The sequence below is a fragment of the Anabrus simplex genome, chromosome 2 (assembly GCF_040414725.1).
Source record: "Anabrus simplex isolate iqAnaSimp1 chromosome 2, ASM4041472v1, whole genome shotgun sequence".
NCBI lineage: Eukaryota > Metazoa > Arthropoda > Insecta > Orthoptera > Tettigoniidae > Anabrus > Anabrus simplex.
The window spans coordinates 895,593,805-895,617,520 of NC_090266.1; the positions used below are offsets into that span (position 1 = coordinate 895,593,805).

Consider the following 23,716-nt stretch of genomic DNA (forward strand, 5'->3'; position numbering starts at 1 on the left):
CCTTCCCATGTTATCTCCTTCCCTAGTTCAAGCCATGTCCCCAAGAGCCCACAATATCGAAACCTTCCACTACTTCTTTAACCTTTTTATTACCTAATTTGTCTAACAGCCCCTCAATATTAACAAACCCTATTTTCCAATTTTCTTATAACTTACCCTTCTCCTTCCACATTTCCTCCCCTATTCATGCTTCTTGTTACCATAGCCCTCTCATTTTCTATCTCCATTTCTCCCTTTCTTAATAATTTTTGTCGCTCTCTTCCCTCTTTTTCTTCCAAACCTTTATACCTTTTACCCCACAAGTCTTTTAGACTCATACTTCTTCCTTTACTCATAGCTCCCCTTCTTTTCTGTTCGTCACGCACATCACCACCTTTATTGTTCACTTGTCCACTGCACTCTGCTCTTAAAGATTCTTGAGACTCTCCCTCGCTCACCATCTCCCGGCTCCCCTTTTCTACTTACGCACTGCACTGTCCACTTTCCATAGGTTGCTCTCCTCACTTACCTCCGATCGTTCCATAACTCGCTATGCGTCCTTCCATCCATCGTGCCTTGCCATCACTTCCTCCTCCATTTTGGCATATTCGTCCATGGTTTTTAGTTAAGACACCGGCCACTCTCGAATCCATCTTTCATTTGACACCACTAGCCGTTGCCCCCTTATGTGGGCCTTCAGCCCTTGGTGTCTCGCCCTCCCTAGATGCCGCTTCAAGTTTTTCAGATTTTCACTTCCTTCTCTACCCATACCTCTCTTTACCCAGATTTTGTCACTGTAAATTGCTAGCGTTCCTTAACATTATTTCTGCCATTAAAGAAGATAGTAATTTTACTCTAATTGGTCTGCGACCTCTAGCTTTACACACTCTTTCTACATCGTCTATGTCCACTTCACTAAAATTTATTTTCACCTTGTTCTGGATGACATCCACCACCTTGCAAATTACGTCTACCTTGCCTTCTTTCTCGTCTTCCTGAACACCATATACAAATAAGGATTTCTTCCTCCTGTCCTGCTTGCATACTTCTGCTTCTTTCTTCAACTTCAGCACCTCCTCTTCTAGATTGTTTTACTTTCCCTCTTAACAGCTCTACTTCTTTCTCGTTACTGGACGTTTTGTTCATCGTCTTTTCCGCCTTTTCCTGCAGCCATTGCTTCATGTTCCCTATCCCCTTTGCTTGCTCTTTTATCATTTCCTTCACCTGGTCCCATGGGCAGGTTTCTTGCATCACTTCCTTCACTGTCCCCTTAATTGCTGCCAAGTCTTCCCAGCTGAAATTGCCACCCGCAAATGACCAGAAGCACAGCTATCACTGCTGCCACCAGTACTGCCGCACCTTTATTTCCCAGCTCTTCTTTTCTCTCCAAACAATTCTCTGAATTCTTTCCCCGCTTCCACTGCCACCTCCCAATCGCGGCCCGGTACTGTTCGACTCCCACCATACTTCACGGCACGCACTACGCAGCACGTTCTCTTTCGCCGCTTGTTTTTTAAAGCATTCTATCAATTATCCATGATTTATGTTTACCTGTATTATATTTTTTATATCTCTACAGATTTGATTTATTCTATAACATACTTTAATAATATCTCTATTCTTAGCATGTCTATTTAAGTTATCAGTTTGTTTCTTCCGCCACAAGTATTTTGTTATTACCATTAATTCTTTGTACTGTTTTCTTGTACCTACAGAATGCAATTCCTGATTCACACCCTCCTACTGTTCTAAATGATTCTAGTGCTTTCATTAGTTCAGTCTTTTTCATTCTGCATTCTTCATTGTACCACCCATTACTTCTTTGTATTCTTATCCCCTGTACACGCATCTTATGTCGTGTATTTTCTATTAGCTTTACTGCCTCATCTACTTGGTTAGTATTCCACAAGGAAATCTACCCGCACGATAATTCCTACCCCTTGTCTTGCTATACGTTTTAAATACAACTCTCAATAAAAGTAATAATGTGCATTTCTACAATTAACAATTTCACCTGTTCATTCCCCATTCTTATTAAAAACCCTCTATATTCACCGAACATATAATCCAGTCTAATTAGCTTTCTCCTCTATCAAGTCACTACCCTTACTTCTAGATACTGTCAATTATGGTAAACGAATGTTTACTTTGTCCATATTGTCTCCCTGTCCGTTACCCCTCTTTTTTTTTTTTTTTTTGCTAGGGGCTTTACGTCGCACCGACACACATAGGTCTTATGGCGACGATCGTTACCCCTCTTAGCCTAGAAGTCCATTATACTCAAAGATTTACCTCTAGCCATCAGTGTCTTACTTCTGTGCTCTGATGATCAACTAGACCCTGACGTCGGGTCTGCTCGACGGTCAGCTGGTCGTCCGATCCCCTCCACTGCCAGTTCATCAGTCTGCCCTCTTGGAGTGTAGTACGAAGATCACCGTTGTCACTGATTCTATGTTATCAGCATGCACGCTGGCAGCTCGCTTGCAGATTCCTTGTTCTGTTGGTTGCGGACGTACTTCCTTAGTCGATGAACTCAATTGTTTATCCATTTCTTTTAGCTGTGTAATAGTTCAGGTTCCCGACCACTTTCCGTCACCAACTATAAAGCGTTTGCCTCTTATGTATGCCTTTAGTCTGGAATTCTTAGCTATCCCTGAATGGAACCTGTTCCGTGATGGTCTCTTTATCCATATCTCTTCTCACCCAAATCCTTTGTTTGCCTTCAAAGCATAGACCAACTTAACTTTAATCCGTCTTTTCCCTTTAACTCTCACAGCCTGTGTACGCCATCAATGTCCTCTTTACTACAGTTTATCTTTATATGGTTAATTGTAATGTCCAACACTTTACTCATCAAGTCACTTGAATCTTCCTTTTCATTCTTCGCTGTACCGTTGATGAAAATATATTTTCTCTTAGCTTCCTGGATGATCATTTTCTGTTGCCACTTGACTTGTCCCAACTCTTCTTCCAGCTCCTTCCTTTTAGCCTTCAGTAATTGTATTCACCAGAATCCTTCACTACTTTGCTGTTATAATTTTTAGTTCTTCTTTCACAGAGTCTTTTATTTCTCTCATTTCATTATTCTGTTCACGAATTAGCTCCCTTATTTGATCGGCTTGACAGGCCTCTCTGAGTATTTCCCTAAACTTTTCCATGTCTAGGATTCACTTCTAAACCTATTACAAGAAGGATTTCCACTACTGCTACTACCATCAATGTTGCCCCTATCCGTACGCACACACTTCACTCGCCCGTGCCGTCGACCTACAGCCGCGTGATACTGTTGCACAGCAACATCCATTCTTCCCACCCAGCACTCATAATACTATACTACCTCTCCCTCCGCTAGCTCGATTACAACTGCGTGATCCAATTCACACAAACACGCAATTCCTTGAGAGCATGCAACGAAAGGAAACAAATTTGAAGGAAGAAAACACAAAATACAGTTATGTGTCTATTAAACAAAGACGAACAATCTTTTCTCCTTTCATTTTTTGTAAGGTGACACAGCTCTTTTCTTCGTCGCTAATACGGAAAACTCCACGGCGCCCCTAGATGTCACTCAAGTCACCGCACGGCGCCACGGCGCACCGGTTGAAAACCTGTGATGTATGGGGTCATTGTTCCTTTAACAACAACTTTTTAACATAATATCTTTCAATATGAATCATCGTATTGTAACATCTGCTGCAGATTGGAACTAGTACAGAAGTTAAAATATAGGCATGGATATTATGAATTGTACCTCCAACATATTTTGGGTCGTGTAAACCTAGAGCTGTGCCTTAAAGTATTCCAGTATCATTGGTGGGTATTCAGTTGTGAAACAACCTTTCTTCAGGTTCACAAATTCTCATTTTAGTTCCTGCTTACAGCACAATTCCAAATGTCAACCCATTTTTACCACCCCGACCTACATCACTGTGAAGTACTGACAACCTACATACACGATGTGGATTGGCATTTAACACGTACAGGGTTCGTGACCAATCATCAGTGACTGGCACGCTGATGTAATCTTATTTGATGATGTAGGAAGCCAGGAGGTATTACTCTCCATCCCCAGCCACATGTCAAGGTCTGAAAAGAAAACCATATATAAATGCAAAGAAATCTTCATTTTACCGCTTAAATCCAGTGAAATAATTACCTTGTTCTAAACCAAATATCCAAAAGAAGTAACCAATGCCATGCAATATAGATCCCACCATGCTGTTCTGTTAATTCCTGCTCCTGAAAAAAGAAAGAACACATCAGATACGAGTACCTAACTACGAGTATTTTCAAGAGCGCTTTGAGTTCATTTGTTCACTATCACATCGAGGGAAAAACCAACCGTGGAGGATAAAAGGATTAAGAAAGAAAGAAGAAAGAACATTGTTAATCATTTTAAATAATAAAGGAAATAATTAGTTAATAAGACGAGGCTTGTACAAATAGCTTGTTATAGTAACTCATACAATTCCTAGTTTCAGCCGGTTAAAATGGAATAAAGTGTACTTTTTTCTCCACAAAGTGGGGGTGGGCAACTGCCCCCCCCCCCCAATCGCCGCTAATGGTTGTGCGACCGCTGTTTAGTTATCAGTGTGAAGTAGTTCACTGTGTTGAACGTGAGAGTGGTGGACTTTTATGGAGTCGAGCCAAGGAACAGTCGTGCGTTGTGGTCGCCAGTGGCTCTGTGTTCGTACCTGTTCCCTTGTAGCTGCTGCGCGGTGTGAATGGACTTAAGAGAAGAAGGGAAGTGTCAATCAGAATTACGGTCCGTCTCAGGTAATACTAGTGAACCGGACTGCCAGCTGCGTGAACACTAGAGAGTTGTAAACAGCCTAACTGCGTAACTGATTGCTTCAAGAGGCCATTTTCTTTTGTTAGAAAAAGGGCCGTCGCGGTATCATAGAAAAATGATAGGTTAGGAGCTATTACAGAAATGTCAATTCACCGCCATTTTGTACAGTCTCATCACGCACGAATAGAGAGAAACGTGTCTTTCACAGTATTGTACAATCTATGGCATGTAAATGCTGTACAGCAGATGTAATAGCGGTATATTACGTCATGCAATTACTCTCGTTAGAGCGTTCACTCCAGGCTTAAAACCGGGGCATAAAGCTGTATCACATCAGTAATTTTTCGAAGCGACAACTTTCACTCTCCTCGTGAACACAGGCTTGTAATGGCTGAACGTGCCATCATGAAGTAGCTGAGTGGAATTATGCACCTTAAACGTACCTGGTTAAAACGAGCAGTGAGGGTTCAAATCCTCCTTCACTCAAGCCATTTTAATTTTCATTTCGTACTTCGGTATGCATCCCTTACGAAGACTTCACTTTGCTTCTTCTTCTTCTTCATCATCATCATCATCACCATTATAGTCCGTTAGGCCTTTCAGCGTTCATTTTGGCTGAATGGTAAGGATGAGGTAAAGCCTAAGTTAGGAATGAACTCATTTGATGAAGCTGTACGCATAAACGGAATTTACTAAACGCCTCCACAATCCTATATTTTAACTCGCTCTGTGGCCTCATTCAGTTCCATACCTATTATCTTAAAATCATTAGAAACTGAGTCAAACCATCGTCGTCTTCGTCTCCCTCTACTTCTCCTACGCTTTATGAGTGAGTCCACTATTCTCCTAGGTAACCTATCCCACTTCATTCGCCTCACCTGAACCCACCACCGAAGCCCGTTTATGCGTACAGCTTCATCAAATGAGTTCATTCCTAACTTAGGCTTTATCTCATCATTACCATTCAGCCATTGTTCCTATCTGTTTGTACCAGCGATCATTCTCGCTACATTCATATCTGTTACTTCTAGTCGGTTTGAAAACAGACCTGTGCAAACATAGATCCGTCCGAGTATAAGAAAGTAATAATAAATAGACATAATTAATATCGCCACGTAAGCACCGACTACGAACAAACGCAACATAATGCAGGACTAATTCGACCAATTAATTGGAACATACTCCACGCGTAGGGAATGGTTGCAACTATCTAAGCTTGAGAGAGATATGATTCTTCACTACACTGTGGTGTTTGCAGCAAGGTAATCCTGTCTTCACATTCGAGTTAAGAACTTTTAACGTACAAGATCAGTTTCGAAGCGATAGCCACCGGGCGAGTTGGCCGTGCGCGTAGAGGCGCGCGGCTGTGAGCTTGCATCCGGGAGATAGGGGGTTCGAATCCCACTGTCGGCAGGCCTGAAGATGGTTTTCCGTGGTTTCCCATTTTCACACCAGGCAAATGCTGGGGCTGTACCTTAATTAAGGCCACGGCCGCTTCCTTCCAACTCCTAGGCCTATCCTATCCCATCGTCGCCATAAGACCTATCTGTGTCGGTGCGACGTAAAGCCCCTAGCAAAAAAAAAAACATAGCCGAGATCATTCCATAACTACAGAATTACCAAAAGTTATTTCCGTCACCTCGAGTGGCTGCATGGTAGCCTACTAATCACAGCAAACAAGTGATATTTTTCTAGGAATTCAGAGTTCGAATCTAGTGTGAAGCTTTTCAATTTTACTCTTACCTTATGCTCGTAAAGACATCCGCAATTAAGGTTTAACTTCGTTAAGTCTCAGATGTCACTTTTCACCTTTACAAATAAAGAATACAAAACAAAGGAAGAATAACTTACGACTTTCAGGCGGTAAACGGCTATAACGAACGAAGCGCACTGCACTTATTGTCGACGTTTTGACAACAATTCACTCAAGTAACAGAGCACGTTCGACTCCAAGAACGTCTGACAGCTGTCCGGACTTGAGACTGAAGCCTGCACATATGCTACAGCGTGCAATAATGTCACTTCTCCACCATGCTCAGATTTGCTTCAACGACGGAGGTGGTCATTATTATTTATTTATTTATTTATTTAATCCGTTTACCCGTACTCAAGTGCAGTGTCCTGGAGCATGAGACATGAGACAACTGGGAAGGAGGACCAGTGCCTCTCAAAGGCGGCCTCACCTACTATGCTGAACAAGGGCCATATGGGGGATGGGAAGATTGGAAGGAAACGGTAAGGAAGACGGAATGAAACGGCCGTGGCCTTAAGTTACGTACAGGCCCAGCATTTGCCTGCAGAAGATGTGGGAAACCACGGAAAACCACTTCTTACTGAGTGGACCGCGATCCAGTCCCCGTACCACTTCTCAAATTTCGTGGCAGAGCCGGGAATCGAACCCGGATGCCTCCAGGGGTGTTAGCTAATCATACTAACCACTACACCACAGAGGCGGACCATTTCGTAATAAGACGTGAAAAGGATCCGTGTGATATTTAACGAAGTGTATATACTGTTGACATTCGGACACAATGAAATACAAGAACGCGACGGCCGTTTTACCTCATAGTTTTAAGGTCGTGAATTCAACCTGGTCGCCTCTGATTTAGAAGCCTAGTAGGCCTAAATCGTGGTCAATAGACCCGTGTACTTAGTGCGGGCAAAATCTGTCAAATAACCTGTATGTCAGTGCTGTCTGCACTTTTGTGTGCATTTGTAATTCATTGGGGTTAGGATTGGGATGAAATGAAATGGCGTATGACTTTTAGTGCCGGGAGTATCCGAGGACAAGTTCGGCTCGCCAGATGCAGGTCTTTTGACTTGACACCCGTAGGCGACCTGCGCGTCGTAATGAGGAGGAAATGAAGTTGAAGACGACACATACAGTACATCCAGCCCCTGTGCCAGCGAAATTAACCAATTATGGTTAAAAATCCCGACTCTGCCGGGAATCGAACCCGGGATCCCTGTGACCAAAGGCCAGCACACTAACCATTTAGCCATGGAGCCGGACAGGATTGGGATGGAAGCGACCGTAGCCTATATGTTGGGAACTATCCCGCAGTTAAGTGAGAAACTGAAAAACTACTCATAGAATGGTCGCGAATGGAATTTATCCCAATCAGTCGTGTTGCTGAGTTTGCATGGGGTATTTTACAGACCCTCACAGCAGACTTAAATTCAAGGCGAAGCCAACAATTGAACTATAGCTAATCCCTACAGCACGGCAACGTAATCATGGCATGAACTGATTATTATACTCGTATACTCTGTCTTAACCAAAGACCCTGGATATACCTGGAAATTACGGCGGATAGAACTAATAAAATAAAAGGCGCTGAATTTGGGTATCTGTTGTGTTAAATAATGAGAGTGACTTTTATCCGTCCGTTAATATTTCTCAGTCTATATGAGGACCGATAAAACTCAAGCGGCTGAAGTTAGGTCCCTTAAACTATAATCACAAATCATCACTGTTAAAACCGTGGCAGAATTGTCTGAATTTCTTAATCAATATTCCACTAATTCGGGCAGTTAAGTATTTTTTACATAATAAAGTTATTGAGAATTAAAATTAAAATTTAAAATATGTGTAAACATTCACTTGGAACGATTTTATAATCTGGTATGTCAGTAGAGCTCATGGAATATCCTTGAATTCACTTAACACTGTAACGTTATTTACTTAAGTTATATGCAATTTGAAGTTGAATTTCAACTACCCTTAAATATCACAGATCTGAGAAATATGTAGGTTCATAGACCATAAAATTATCTATCACCTTTGAAGTTCTCAGACTGGGCCATGATGTAATTTATGTTCAAAATCTATCCTCATGAGTAGCTGAGAACACACCATGAATTAGAAGAGCAAAGACAATATACAGCAGAGCTAACAGATGTTTCTTACACTATGTTTTACCGTAACCACAACTAATGTCGACATACAAAGTTGCTATTTTAAAATTAGTTCTACAACTATTCTCATAAGATGCGAACTAGATCTTTTCAGGAGGAAGCGGGAGGATGTAGAATGGTGCTTAAAGTTACAACCTGGTGTGCAGACCTAATGGAATAAAGAAGTAGTAGTAGTAGTAGTAGTAGTAGACATGTGGAGACAACTGCGTGAAATAAATGAAGTGTAGCGTAGAGGATGTGGTTAGGCGTTCGCTTAACAATCGACGGAATGTGCCAGCGGCGGTTCTATTTCTGCTTCGTTCAAATATTTACCGAACTCGATAGCTGCAGTCGCTTAAGTGCGACCAGTATCCAGTATTCGGGAGACAGTGGTTTCGAACCCCAATGTCGGAAACCCTGAAGATGGTTTTCTGTGGTTCCCATTTTCACAACAGGGGCTGTATCTTAATTAAGGCCACGGCCGCTTCCTTTTCACTCCTAGTTCACAGTCGCGCGCCCGTAACCGCACAGCCAACTCGCCCGGTCGGCGAATTCCAAGACGTCTAGCTCAAACTCCACAGTGAAACTCTTTCGTGAATTGATTTTACAGGTAACACTGACAAATACGGTACGATAAAATAAAGGTACGTTCTGACCACAGAACTTGCTTTACTAGTAAGAATAAAGCAGGTATATACCTGCCAGAAAGGTAGAAGCTGAAATGGGGAAATTTGTCCTTGGCCAACAGCTAACGATATGAACAGTAGTCTAACAACAACATTCTGAAGAAATTCTACACAGCCTGCATGATTTATTAATTTTTATCATCACCACTATCATGTTAACGACGACAGTATTACACAACTCATGTAGGCTATACTGTAGAATTCCTCCAAGTATCCAAACAAGAATATCCGAGCGAAATAGTTACATGTACATAAGAAGACGTAAGTGAAGTGCCAAGTTCTAAATTACTGGATACATATTGCCATTTCGAAGAAAAGAGACGGGATTTTTCTGGTTGGCTCCTTGATTGAATGGTCTGCGTAGTGGTCTTCGGTTCCCGGCTAGGGTTGGGGATTTTAACTTTGTCTGGTTAATTCCTCTAATTCGGGGATGGGTGTTTGTGTTCGTCTTGATGCAAGTCTTCATTTACACAACATGTCACACACACACACACACACAAACACACACACACACACACACACACACACACACACACACACACACAAACTACAGAAACACGCAATAGTGAATACATCCCTACACAGGGTTGGTGTCAGGAAAAATATCCGGCAAAGATGGACTAAATCCATATAAAGGTAAATGGAATACTGCCAGGAAGAAAAGGTAGAAGAAGAAGAAGAAGTCGACATTTTCCTTTTATGTAAAAGAGTGCAATGGAAATCGGTGATACCTGTACGTTATCTATGTGTTCATAAGGATATACCAAATGAAGATACCCACAGATAATTTTCCCAGCGAGAGTTAGCTCTTGGAACGAAAAATCTGAAGGTAGCTCTGTAAAATATGAAAAGGTATGCTTCATCCACTTACCAGTTTGAAGTATAATCTTCGAAGTCATAAGTATGGATACTGTCGTTGAAATATTGTCTGACAGTCTGAAAAGAGCGAGAAAATCTCGTTATTTCTTGTAACCAATATGAAAAGGAAGGGATATTTCTTTAGGAGATATAAATGCTAAGCCAACTAACAAATTACAGTAACGAAGTCTTAAATCAACCTTAAGGTGCAATAAACAAGTGTGTAATCAACAAATTTACCACCATAATTATTTTTGCATTACATTTAAAATAGATGCATTTATCTTCACCTCAGGTCGCGCATACAGTCTCTTCCAGAAATGTCAACTACTTTGCATGCAAATATCATTATAATACAGTCCTTTAGATACTGAAGCCAGCGGAGAGTTTTAGTACGTAACCTGCGAGGCAAATCAGACCGAGAGTGTGGTAGAGTACTAAAGGGTTTAGCAGGCATTACTCGCGAGACAGATTGCTATAAAATGCATCAAAACGGCAGCCGTTTCCGTTGCGCTCGTTTCTATGAAATAGAACTATTTCGGCCTGGTACAAGGTATATTCAACGCAGTGAAATTTTCAGCGTAGCGCAGCGCATTGAGAGGGTGGGATAACGCAACAACGTAGCAGCGGTTTGGTTGGACAGTTATGAGCATCCTGTCGAGGTCAAAATGCTTCTCTTTTGACACAGACTTTAGTAAGTGTCGAATACGTACATATTTATTTCCATCATCATTGTCAAGTATGCCGGAGAAAGGGGAGGGAATGTTTCAAAGTCGGTCAGTACGAGTGAAACGACGAGTCAAGGTTTGGTCATCTCTACTGTAAACTCTTCTAGAGCTGCAGTTAGACGTATTAAAATACAGATATTCTAAAAGGGAAGCGATGTTGAAAGAATCTCATATCTCCTTTGACCACAGCGTTGGTAGTGGTGCAGGGATAGCGTGCCTGCTTCTTACCCGGTGACGCAGGATTCCATTCCCAGCTCGTCCACGGATTTTCATCGTAGACTGAGGGCTGGAACGAGGTTTACTCCGCCATACGAGACCAACGGAAGAGTTCTCTGATGCGAGACACGGCGGAACTAGCTATAAAAACCAAAAAAATTGCCTAAAGATATCGTTAAGCTGTCCAAATTGCAAGCCCAAGCCAATATCTGTACACAGTCTGGCTGGGAAATACTCTTGGGAGGCGAAGGCTCGTAATGCTATAGTCTGTATCAAAAGAACCTGATGATGAACTTGGTGCAGGTGATGTCTACCTATTAAACATGTAGCTGTGGTGTTTGTACTGATGTGTGATTTTTTAATTAACTGGGGCTAGGATTATGGATAAAGCGGCCGTGGCCTACAGTATTTTATGTTTGGAACGTTGTGGAGGCTTAGTGCACCCTATTCTAGAACTGTTTTTCTATTTTTTTAAGTTGCTTTACGTCCCACCGACACAGATACAGTAGGTATTATGGTGACAATGGGATAGGAAAGGGCTAGGGGTGGGAAGGATGCGACCGTGGCCTTAATTAAACTACAGGCTCAGCATTTGCCTGGTGTGAAAATGGGAAAACACGGAAAACCATCTTCAGGGCTGCTGACAGTGAGGCTCGAACTCACTATCTCCCGCATGCAAGCTCACAGCTGCGCGCCCCTAACCGCATGGCCAACTCGCCCGGTAGCTTCATAGCAAGAATGAGTATAATGCTATATTTTGACTCCTTAACCGACGGTATAGCCATTTACGTGTTATTTTAATAATGAGAGAAATGGTGTGATCGATATAGCCTATGCAGGGAGTTTTCTCTCTCTTCATAAAAGTATATCTTATATTTAGAGATAAAATAAAGATCATATGACTAGGGACCATAACAGCTATAAATATTGCGGTACGTATTATTACATTTATCGCTAGTAGTTTAACGTCGCCAGCCCCGCGGTGTAATGGTAACGTGCCTGCCTTTTACCCGTATGCCCCGGCTTCGATTCCTGGCCCGGTCAGGGATTTATACCTGGATCTGAGGTCTGGTTCGCGGTCCAGTTAGCCTACGTGATTACAACTGAGGAGCTATCTGACGGTGAGATAGAGGCCCCGGTCTAGAAAACCAAGAATAACGGCCGAGAGGATTCGTTGCGCTGAAGATACGAAACCTCGTAATCTGCAGGCCTTCGGGCTGAGCAGCGGTCTCTTGGTTGGTAGACCATGGCCCTTCGGGCCTGTTGCACCATGGGGTTAGGGTTAGCTTTTTCATTTTTTCAACTATTTGCTTTACGTCGCACCGACTGAGATAGGTCTTGTGGCGACGATGGGATGGGAAGGGCCTACGAGTGGGAAGGAGCCGGCTGTAGACTTTATTGAGGTACAGCCCCAGTATTTGCCTGGTGCGAAAATGGGGAAAATGGGGTTCGAACCCACTATCTCCCAGATGCAAGCTCACAGCTGCGCGCCCCTAAACGCATGGCCAACTCTCCCGGTAGGGTTAGTTTCACATTGCACCAACTCAGGTTCTTTTGGTTTCGATAGGGTATGAAAGGATTACAGCTGAGAAGGAAGCGACCATGGCTTTAATTAAGGTACAGCCCCCTCATTTTCCAGGTGTGAAAATGGGAATCCATGGAAACCATCATCAGGATTGTCGATAATAGAGTTCGAACCCACCATCTACCGAACGCGGTCCGAACCGCGCAGCTAACTCGGTCGATGCAGTATCAATTCAGTACACTACCCTGGAATCAAAACGGTGTGGCAACACAAAAAAGCAACAGGAAAAGCTCAGAGCGATAAAACACTCTCTGGGATGGGCTAGTAAATACACTCAGAACTGCTGGATTCGAAAACCACCACCGCCATTCTTGAAATAACTTTCCGCAGTAACATATTTCAAATCCAGATAAATGCTGGGATGCAGCCTTACTTAAGAGTCACTGCCAATTCTTCACCAAAAAATGCCTTAATAAATGAATAATGCTCACTGCAGTAGAAACGCAAAAACACAGTATGTCAGACAAATCATGTGCACGCAAGATGGAGCCGATGACTGGGATGTCACAAGTCACTAAATGGAACAACGATAATATATTCCTTGGCTTACCTGTCGGTTTACGAGTTCCAAAAGTAGTTTAATGATCAAATGAAGATTTATGACGATTCATTGCTTCGCAAATGACTTCTAACGATCTCTTTCAACTTTCTAAATCAAGTAGTTTAGTGGCAATAACTCATTCCCCCACCATCTGACACTATAATGAGAAGATTTTAAAAGAATAGTGCCAATACGCTACCTGGCGCCGATTCCATAGGACTAAAAGTATTTCCAACAAGAACAACACACTTTGACGAGGTACCCTACATATTCAAGCGTTTTAAATAAAATTCCAAAAGGAACAACAGTAACATAAAGTTAACAATTATTTAAAATGTATCCTTGTGAACTTGCAGTGAATTTTAACGATCACTTCAAACTGTAAATCCTAGCTTTTCCAGGAGTGAGTACTGGGATATTTCGCGGAATATTTCTTTTCAGGTTGGTCAAATCTGCTAATCCTACCATCTGAGGTTCGGCGATTGCTACAAACCGTGAGTTAAGTGAAACGCGACATGGTGAGTGAATCAGATACCCCTTCCAATTCTCCAATCAGATTTCAGGAAACAAAATATAACTTTGAAGGCAATCACTTGCCGTTGCTGCATTAAACAAATAAAATGCTAGGTTATTCAGTTCTCATTCAACCATCATACGGCAACTGCACACGTCACTACTGTTGCTGCGAGCGAGGACTCGTCGAAGTGAACAAGTGTTCAATTGTAAGTGTGATTCTGTTGCCCATATCTATGGGCTCGATCGCCGTGAAAGTGCCTATAAGGTCTGCACACACCAACGCGAGATGCGGGAGCGGGAGCGGGAGTGGGAACAATCCCGTCGCGAACTATTATGAGTACAGCGGGATATGGATCCATTCACACTGGTGCGTCACTCTCCCGCCTTTGCGGCGGGATTGCTGCGAACCATTTTCAGTTTGCAGCATGCAGCGTTTTCCCGCGTCCCGCATTAATTTTGACAGTAGCAGTGGCGACTGAACTATTGATAGAGTGCGTTAAGAAACACCCAACGCTTTACATGAGTAATGTACGGAAGAAAATATGTTGTGGGATGAAAAATAATAACAAAAGAACTGCGCATACCTGGTATCAATTCTTTAATTTTATCACAAAAAAAATGTTCACACATTTCTCCGTTCGTGAACTTCCAGATACATGTATGATGTATACTAAAACTATCTATTACACTGTTGTTATGCATTATTATTATTATTATTATTATTATTATTATTATTATTATTATTATTATTATTATTATTATTATTATCATCAAATACATTTCAATTGTGAGATATCCCGATGCATAGACTATACAGAATATTCTTACAATACTGTGATAACGACGTTAAATGAAAACAAAAATTACCTAACGACAAGCGATTATATAAAAGCAAGACATTGGAAGAAATTATAACAAAACCAGGAATTTCATAATAACGAAAGGAGAAGTATAAAAAGCACTATATGAAAACCATTTTTATTTTCGTAAATTTAAAGTGATTTTTCTACAGCATTTCATTCTCTGCGTATTTTCACCATGTCATCGTGCTGTGGGTCCCCTCTACTGAGACCACGTCTGCCTATTAAAGCAGTTTTATTGCTGGAGAAAGCAGGGTCCACATCCAGATGAACATGAACTCGTATGTGATGTGATGGAATTCGTGCTTTATTTTTGACCCCTAACGTAACAAGTATAATACAACCTATGGATCAGGCCGTTTTAGAATGTTTAAAAAGAAAGTATCGGCACCGCCTGCTACATTCACTCCTGGAAACAACAGAACGTGAGGAAACCATCACGAACTTCCTCAAACAGATAGCTATGAAGGACGTAATGTATTGAACGAACTTCGCAGCGACTATGTTTCACTCCCGCTTCCCGCGTCCCGCGTTGGTGTGTGCGGAAAGACGAATTTCGCACCGACCGCGGCATTGTAGGTTTCGCTCCCGCTCCGGCTTCCCGCATCCCGCGTTGGTGTGTGCAGACCTATACGCCATGGCGGTCGAGCTACACCTGGATCACCCAATAACATGAAAACTGAACAGAATGCATATGAATAGCAAACATGAATAGAATACATATAAATTATCATGTAGATATGTTCAACATTTAGAGTAAAGCTTCTATTTAAGATACATGTGTTCCGTGTAGTTTTTCTTATTTTCCACATCAGAAATGCATACGACACTTGAATCCTCAAAACACAAATATAAACAAGTGATTAAAAGCCGGCCCTCCGTTCTACGGGTAACGAGCCTTCCTCTTACCCAGAGGCTCCGGGTTTGATTCTCGATCAGGTCAGGGTTTCTGACCAGGATCTGAAGAATGGTTCGAGATCCACTCAACCTAAGTGAAAACAACTGAGGAGCTGTCTGATGGTGGGATAGTGGTCCCAGTGTAGAAAGGCAAGATGCGGGAGGATTCGTCGCGCTGACCACACGTCACTCCTAATCTGCACGTCTTCGCTGACCAGAAGTTGCTTGGTATCTGGAGGTCCGTCAGGGCTGTAGCACAGTGGGGTTTTACCTATAGCTCTTTGTGTGTGCTTCCGTCTCATAAAGATCTCGGAAACAAAGACTAGGTGATTAAGATCAGATCATTAAGTGATTTCATAATATCATAGATTTTATGAGCGTGATTTTCACAAGCAGTACTGCCGTGGATTCCCATTTTCACAGCGGGCAAATGCTGATGCTATACCTTAATTAAGGCCACGGCCGCTTCCTTTCCACTCCTAACCCTTTCCTGTCGCATCGTCGCCAAAATACCTATCTGTGTCGGTGCGACATAAAGCAAATTTTGAAAAAAAAAATAACAGTGTTACAATGTTTTGGAAACGTTTAAATCTATGGACGGTTGGTGCCTAACTTCCATTTGACACTATGGGGTCTCATCGGAGAGGATCGAACAAATTAACTCTCACTGAATGGGATGACATCAATCCTAATTGCATTCCCACCGAATAAGCAAGGAACGAAAATGCATATCAACAGGTGTGCAGCAACGCTTGGCAACATCGTAAACACATGATGTGTATGGTTGTGAAAAACACTCGAATCATAAGTGATGATGAAAGTGTTTTATAAACATTGTAGTAGGTATATTCAGAAACCTTCACAGAGTCGACATGACGCCATGAGTAAGCAATCACCAACACTGCACAAGAATTTAATAACATTCGTTTATTTCACCTATGCTAAAGCCATATTGTTATCACTAGTGAAATGCTGTACAAAGAGGTAAAGGGGAGAGGTATAACACAGGGAGTCTTAATTTCGAAAGAATGTTTCATTAACTTGTCTCTAATTATTTTCAAAATGCATTCCAAGTAAATGTTTATTATTAAATACGCAAAAATGACCGTCGACTGAGGAAACTAAAATAGATCTGGTTTTCCTTCTCATGGTAATTTCTTAATTTCGTGTGGCTATTTCTAGCCGAGTGCAGCCCTTGTAAGGCAGACCCTCCGATGAGGGTGGGCGGCATCTGCCATGTATAGATAACTGCGTGTTGTTGTGGTGGAGGATAGTGTTATGTGTGGTGTGTGAGTTGCAGGGATGTTGGGGACAGCACAAACACCCAGCCCCCGGGCCATTGGAATTAACCAATTAAGGTTAAAATCTCCGACCCGGCCGGGAATCGAACCCGGGACCCTCTGAACTGAAGGCCAGTACGCTGACCATTCAGCCAACGAGTCGGACCTTCTCATGGTAATAAACAAACAAACAACTGAACAACAATTCAACGAACAACACATCAGGTAGGAAAGAAACGGTCCAAATAACCATTATGTATTGCAACGTACTATTTTAAGTACTTTCCTCTCAAATATGTTGGGGAATATCACTGATATCTCCTAACAGTCAGTAGCCATAAGAGGTAACTTGAATGTCAAACTATGCGTAATCCACCTCAAAATTGTGTATCTATCATTGGTTCTAAAGGCAACGGCTATCTTATGCGACCGGTCTTATGTGAATTCTACCGCTCTTCCTCTTCAAGAAGGTGTCTCCAAAAAGCATAATAAAAGTAGTTAGTGAAACATAAAACCAATGGCATTTATTTCTCTTGGAGAAACCTTCATATTTCACTGTCAGCTTGATGCCTTCGAAGTATTTTATTTTACTAGATCAGATTCTTCTTATCCTCCCCGATCTGAGAAGGTTTGCATCTTAAGATATGTCCAAGAAGTCTATTTTTCCTTCGTTGTATTTTACGAACTTCTACCATTTTTAACCTCCCTAAATATATTTAAAGGCCATTTCGTTGCAATCTGTTTTTCTTTCCCATTCTTCGATAATCCCATATCCATTGTTTCGAGAAGAAACACGTACTTCCTCAGTGTCCAGCCTACACGTCCATAAAGCAACGTACGCCATCCAAACTATTTTTCGAAATATTTCCCAATGTCAGAAATTTAACAAGTTATTGAGGTGTATTTGGCGAGAAGGGAGACTCTTTCCGCTCTTCCTTTCAAACGGTTGTGGCGTGACGGGTGACGTAAGGGAACTGAAACCCGTAGTTCCAGAATTTGGTGAAACTTAACACGGCAGGAATGCTGCTAGGCTGCGTATGTATTTGAAAGAAATGATGACGAATATGTATGTTGAGTATTCATCCCGAAGGCTGGTTATATCCTTGCCGGGCAGAGTGGATCAGACGGTTGAGGCACTGGTCTTCTGACCCCAACTTCGCAGGTTCGATCCTGACTCAGTCCGCTATTATTTGAAGGTGCTCAAATATATCAGCCTCGTGTCGGTAAATTTACTGCAACGTAAAAGATCTCCTGCGAGACTAAATTCCGGCACCTCGGCGTCTCCGAAAACCGAAAATATAGTTACTGGGACGTAAAGCAATTATTATTATTATTATTATTATTATTATTATTATTATTATTATTATTATTATTATTATATCCTCAACAGTTCCACCATCAGCTGTCATAGCTGGCCTAGGCGTCACTGAAAAGGCATACCAGGGAAATGAAGAGTAAGGTGGTTTCCCGTTGCTTACCTCACCGAGCCAGAAGTTGCTATTTCCGTCAGCCAAGCCCACTGAAATGCACGCATCAACCAACCCTATGAGGGAGAATATGATGATCCAGTAACGTTGCATTTCTCAGGTACATACTGCAGATTTGAAAGTAATGATGATGAACGCGACGATCGAGAACTTTTAGGTCTAAATGTACAACTCGGGTAAAGTCGCTTCGTTTATAGCGTTAATCTCTAAGCTGAAAGGCAAGCCGGTGTAAGCGCCGCTCTAGCGATAAGAACGACTTTGGGAGTCCGTAAACCAGTGTCCCACATCAGATGTCTATTGTATGCATAATAGAGGTAATGTCTTTCGCTGCCACGCGTCTTCTGCACTTGCCTACAATCAAATGCGCTGCTGTGCCATTTAATTGTGCGGGTTTTACGTGTGTGTTTGTGAATAAAAGTATGGAGGCCTTGGGAAAATGCTACAGAGGAAGTTCAGAATGATGTTCTTGAAGACAACGTTGTACCTGTACCAAGAACGGAAATATTTCAAAGGACAAACAATTTACGGGTATCGTAAAGAAGCAACGTGACAACGTCCTTACTGGTGTGGAGCAACGGCTTAATATGAATAGGCGTTTACATGACACTCGTAACACAAACCGATCCGATGGTTATTACTTCCATCCGGGAGAAAGTGGGTCGACAGCCCTGAATATGTTTTCCCGTGGTTTCCCATTTTCACACCAGCCAAATGCTGGGGCTGTACCTTAATTAAGGCCACGGCTGCCTCCTTCCCTCTCCTAGGCCTTTCCTACCCTCCGTCCCCATAAAACCTATCTGTGTCGGTGCGACGTAAAGTAAATCCTAAAAAAAAAAAAGTTGATACCTCAAACGACCAGATTATCACAAAGTGAGAGAACTAAACTAGCCAATGAGAGCTCGCGTTAATCTCTGAGCGTTCCATTAAATATTTGTGATTTCCAATAGTTTCTTCCAAAAAGAAAACTATTTTCCGCAGTATCTTCCGCAGAACCCATCGACACATCTCACGAACTAACTTTTCCTTGCAGGACTTCAAGACATTGTTAAGGCTTGGAATATAACCCTCAGGCACAAAAGACTCCTACCAGCGTTGCAATTGAAACTGTCTAGGCCTACATTTTTTTCTCAGGGAACGTTTATTTTATGAGTTTCCCTGCATTTTGCTTTTCTTCTAGAATTATTCAAACTATAGCACTTGATAAACTGGTAGCAATAAGAGTTTTTTTTTACCGCACTTGACTGATATCAGTAGCTTTCCGCGTTCACATTTTCGTAAATCTACCCAATGTAGCCATGAACACGGCATACATTTTCTTTAGTGTCCGATCCAAGTGATTTGCCTCCTATCAAACACACAACCATAATAAAACGGAGAGAACGACACCTAGACGGTTCTAACACTCACCACTAAAGCACAGTAGGCTAAGAGAATTTATACTTCCACGTGCAATAACAAACTAAACAAATATCCGCTATGGTCAGTGTAGCTTTGTAAGAAGGGTTTAGGAAAGTTCCGGACCTAAGGCGGGTGATTCAAGAATTTGTTATACATCCTGTAGCTGCAAAAAGGTCTTGAAGGTCATTTATCCTTCACCCTCTAAACTGCTTTAATCTTTAGGCAGTTGTATTACTCGCTAAACACACTATAGCAAATTGCCTCGCAGGCAATGCCTGTTGATCCCTACCATACTCTCTCAATCTGAGAGTTGAATATTCAAAGTTTTACCGACAACAACAGACCTGTGTCCACCGCGACGTTGCGGAGTACTTCCAAGGGCCGTATAATAGCTAGTTTCAGAACCTTCTCAACAATAGTGGAAGACCCTTTCAAATTAATCAGTAACCTTTGAAATATTTCCTTTATTTCTAAGTAAATTAATTGGAAGAAGGGAGAATCGTTATTGACCAGCATGCCGTCGCTAGATTATCAAAAATATATCATATTCTCTGGACATTATCTTAGATACTGGAATAAAACAATGCATTTCGATTGGTAATCATGAGCAGCTTCTTTTCAGTTGGATAAAATGAGCAATACCACCTCCTTTTCCTTACTTGTATGCCATTCCTACTTCCTTCCTGAGTCCCATAGGGACTATTATGTTCCACTGCAGTCCACAAAAAGTAGAAATTAACAATAATGTAGCCTACTTAAAAACTTTTCTCATTAGTACCTCTCATTCGTAAGTGCATTTACTGAGCAAGTAGCTGTGCGGTTTGGGTCACGTAGCTATCAGCTTGCATTCGGGAGATAGTGGGCTCGAGCCCCACTGTGGGCAGCCCTGACAAGGGTTTCCCATGGTTTCCCATTTTCACACGAGGTAAATGGCTGTACCTCAATTAAGGTCACGGTCGCTTCCTTCTCACTCATAGCCCTTTCTTATCCCATCGTCGATATAAGATCTATCTGTGTCGGTGCGACGTAAAGCAAATCTTAAAAACATAAAAGTAGGTACATTTGGGTACGTGAACGAATTGTAGTCCGCCTCTGTAGTGTAGTGGTTAGGGTGACTGGCTGCAACCACCGGAGGCCCGGGTTAGATTCCCGGCTCTGCCATGAAATTCGAAAAGTGGTACGAGGGCTGGAACGGGGTCCACTCAGCCTCGTGAAGTGAACTGAGTAGAGGTGGATTCGTTCCCTCCTCAACCATGCTCGAAGTGGTTTCCCGTGGTTTCCCACTTTTCCACTTCTCCAGGCTAATGCCGGGATGGTACCTAACTTTAGGCCACGGCCGCTTCCTTCCCTCTTCCTTGTATATCTATCCCTCCAATCTTCCCATCTCTCCCACAAGGCCCTTCTTCAGCATAGCAGGTGAGGCCGCATGGGCGAGGTACTGGTCATCCTTCCCAGTTGTATTACCCCGATCCAAAGTCTCACGCCCTTAGGCGGTAGAGATGAGATCCCTCGCGGAGTCAGAAGGAAAAACCAACCCTGGCGGGTAAAGAGATTAAGAAGGAAAGAATGAACGAATCGTAATCACCAAATTTCATTAGAATTTTTGTCCTAAATGGAAGATAATAATTGCTTTTACGCAAATTAAGAGTAAAATTAGCGGTAAATTAATGCATACCGTTATTATACTAGAGAAATATATACGTACATACTTTGCTACATTACGAGTATGAATTCTACTAATTGTCAGTCTTGCCTAAGCCACCGACAAAGGAGGTCGCATTGAGCGGTGAGTCCCGGGAGGGGGAGTGGAGTTCGAGAGTGTGGAGTGCTGGAAGGTCGCCGAGAAGTGGGCCGACAATGATTGGTATAGAGCAGTACAGAGCGACGATAGGAAGATGGCAAAGGAAAATGAAGAAGGAAGAAAAGGAGCCAGGTGGGTGTAAAATGGATATGGAGAGGAAAGGAGAACTATTGTTATCGGCAGCAGTGATTATAATTTTATTATGTACTAGCAAGATACCCGTGCTTCGCTACGGTATTATACTGAAATTTATAATTGAATGCTAATTGTTTTAGATATATAATCCGCCGAAATTCGCGATCTGACTCGTTTTCTGCGAGAATCCGCCAAAATTCGCGATCTGACTCGTTTTCTAATAGATTACGGTATGTTTCCTCACATTTTTCAATCTTTCTTTCCAGCAATCGATTTCGTACTTCCCGGGCTAGGTCCAGATATTCCACCCCGTCAGTTGGGTCCCTAAATCTTTGCCATCTTTTCCTATAAGCGTTTTTAATATGGATCAAATCCTTCAGGAGATCCGGCGTGGTGTCGTCTTAGGTGCCTTGGCGGTACTGAACCCGCGGCCGGACTGCATTCTTAGTCATTACCCGTCCAGGACCATTTTCCAGGGGGGTCCGCACATTTGACAACGGTCCAGAACATTATTATTATTATTATTATTATTATTATTATTATTATTATTATTATTATTATTATTATTATTATTATTATTATTATTATTAAAAGATGTTCTGAACCCCACAGCAAGCTGCAAGATCGCTACTTGGCGGTAAATTACATCTGCTGCCAGTGTCATTGTTACAATGTGACCAGCACCATCGTCGCGCGTAGGCAAGTGTGCGGGATTTCTGGCGATACCAATGACATACTTCCGTGCATTGTTGACCTTATTATAGAGGTGAACAATTTGACGGTCAATCGCATTCCTATCGTTTATTTCAAATGTGTTTAAATTTTTATTTACATGCCAGGAGGATCTACTGTAATCTAAGAACGTTCTCCGAAGGAAAAGATGGCTGTTGAAAACCAGCCCAGGAAAGATTAAAAATGATCGGCTTATGATCAGAATAAGTACATCGAAACTATATACCCTGTTTCCAGTCATTCTACAGGGTCAGGAATGGAATGAATAAAGCCCCATCTAGCAGCGACAATAGGAATTGTGTCGGCTGCCGAAGCACACCTCTGGGGCAATGATCGTTGAATGACAAATGAAATGAAATATTGGACAGTGTTGCTGGAATGAATGATGAGAGAGAAAATCGAAGTATCCGGAGAAAAACCTGTCACGCCTCCGTTTTGTCCAGCACGAATGTCACATGGAGTGACCGGGATTTGAACCACGGAACCCAGCTGCGAGAGGCCGGCGCGCTGCCGCCTGAGCAACGGAGGCTCCTTAAGTACATTATGAACAGTAAAATCAATTGATCTCACCTCCTTTTACACCCCACCGCCGTTAAGTTTATTTACACCCCCCCCCCAAAAAAAAAAATAGAAGACGTGTTTCTTTATGTTTGAAAGATATTCCAAACACCAATGTTCACATCTGTTACATTCAGTTTTGAGATATAAGTATCCCCATAAAAATAATTCACTTTATTTTCACTTCCTTTCACACTCCCCTCCCCCCCCCCCCCCCCGTAAGTGAACTTTCCGGCAAAATATACTTCTTTCCTTAATAGTAAAGGATCTTCTAAATAGTAATTATCACGACTCTAACTTCTTCAGTTTTTGATTTATGTGTCTTCATGAAAGGAATTCAACTCCTTTTCACTCCCGCCCCCAAACGCGTTTTTCTTTGTTTAAGGAGATTCAAATACCAATTTTCACGTCCGTAACAACTTTAGTTTCTATTAGATGTATGTATTCTCATACAATTAATTCAATTAATTTTTCAATTCTTTCACCCCCCCACCCCCCCTTCATTGGATTTTCCGAGAATACGTGTTTCTTTACTTCTAAAGCAGATTCCAAAGCAGATTTCACGTCTGTAATATCTTCATTTTTGAGATATCAGTAGCCTAATTAAAAGAATTCAACACCATTTTCAGTCACTTTTACCCCCCCCCCCACATCCACCCAAGTGGTATTTCCGAAAGCTGAAAATACACGTTTCTTTATTTTTAATAGAGATAAAAATACCATTTTTCACTTCTGTAACATGTTAAGTTTTTGAGATATACTGTAGAAAT

The 23,716-nt window shown here is 42.0% G+C and overlaps 1 long non-coding RNA gene across 1 annotated transcript in view; it reads right to left on the reverse strand.

The window, feature by feature from the left end:
- Window positions 1–3,445: 3,445 nt before the first annotated feature.
- Window positions 3,446–23,716, reverse strand: part of LOC136863171 (uncharacterized) — a 52,925-nt gene continuing 32,654 nt past the window's right edge. The window contains exons 2-4 of the long non-coding RNA XR_010859162.2: window positions 10,226–10,290; window positions 4,136–4,218; window positions 3,446–4,065 (exon numbers count right to left, since the gene is read on the reverse strand). This is a non-coding gene — a long non-coding RNA (uncharacterized lncRNA). The remainder of the gene's footprint in view (window positions 4,066–4,135; window positions 4,219–10,225; window positions 10,291–23,716) is intronic.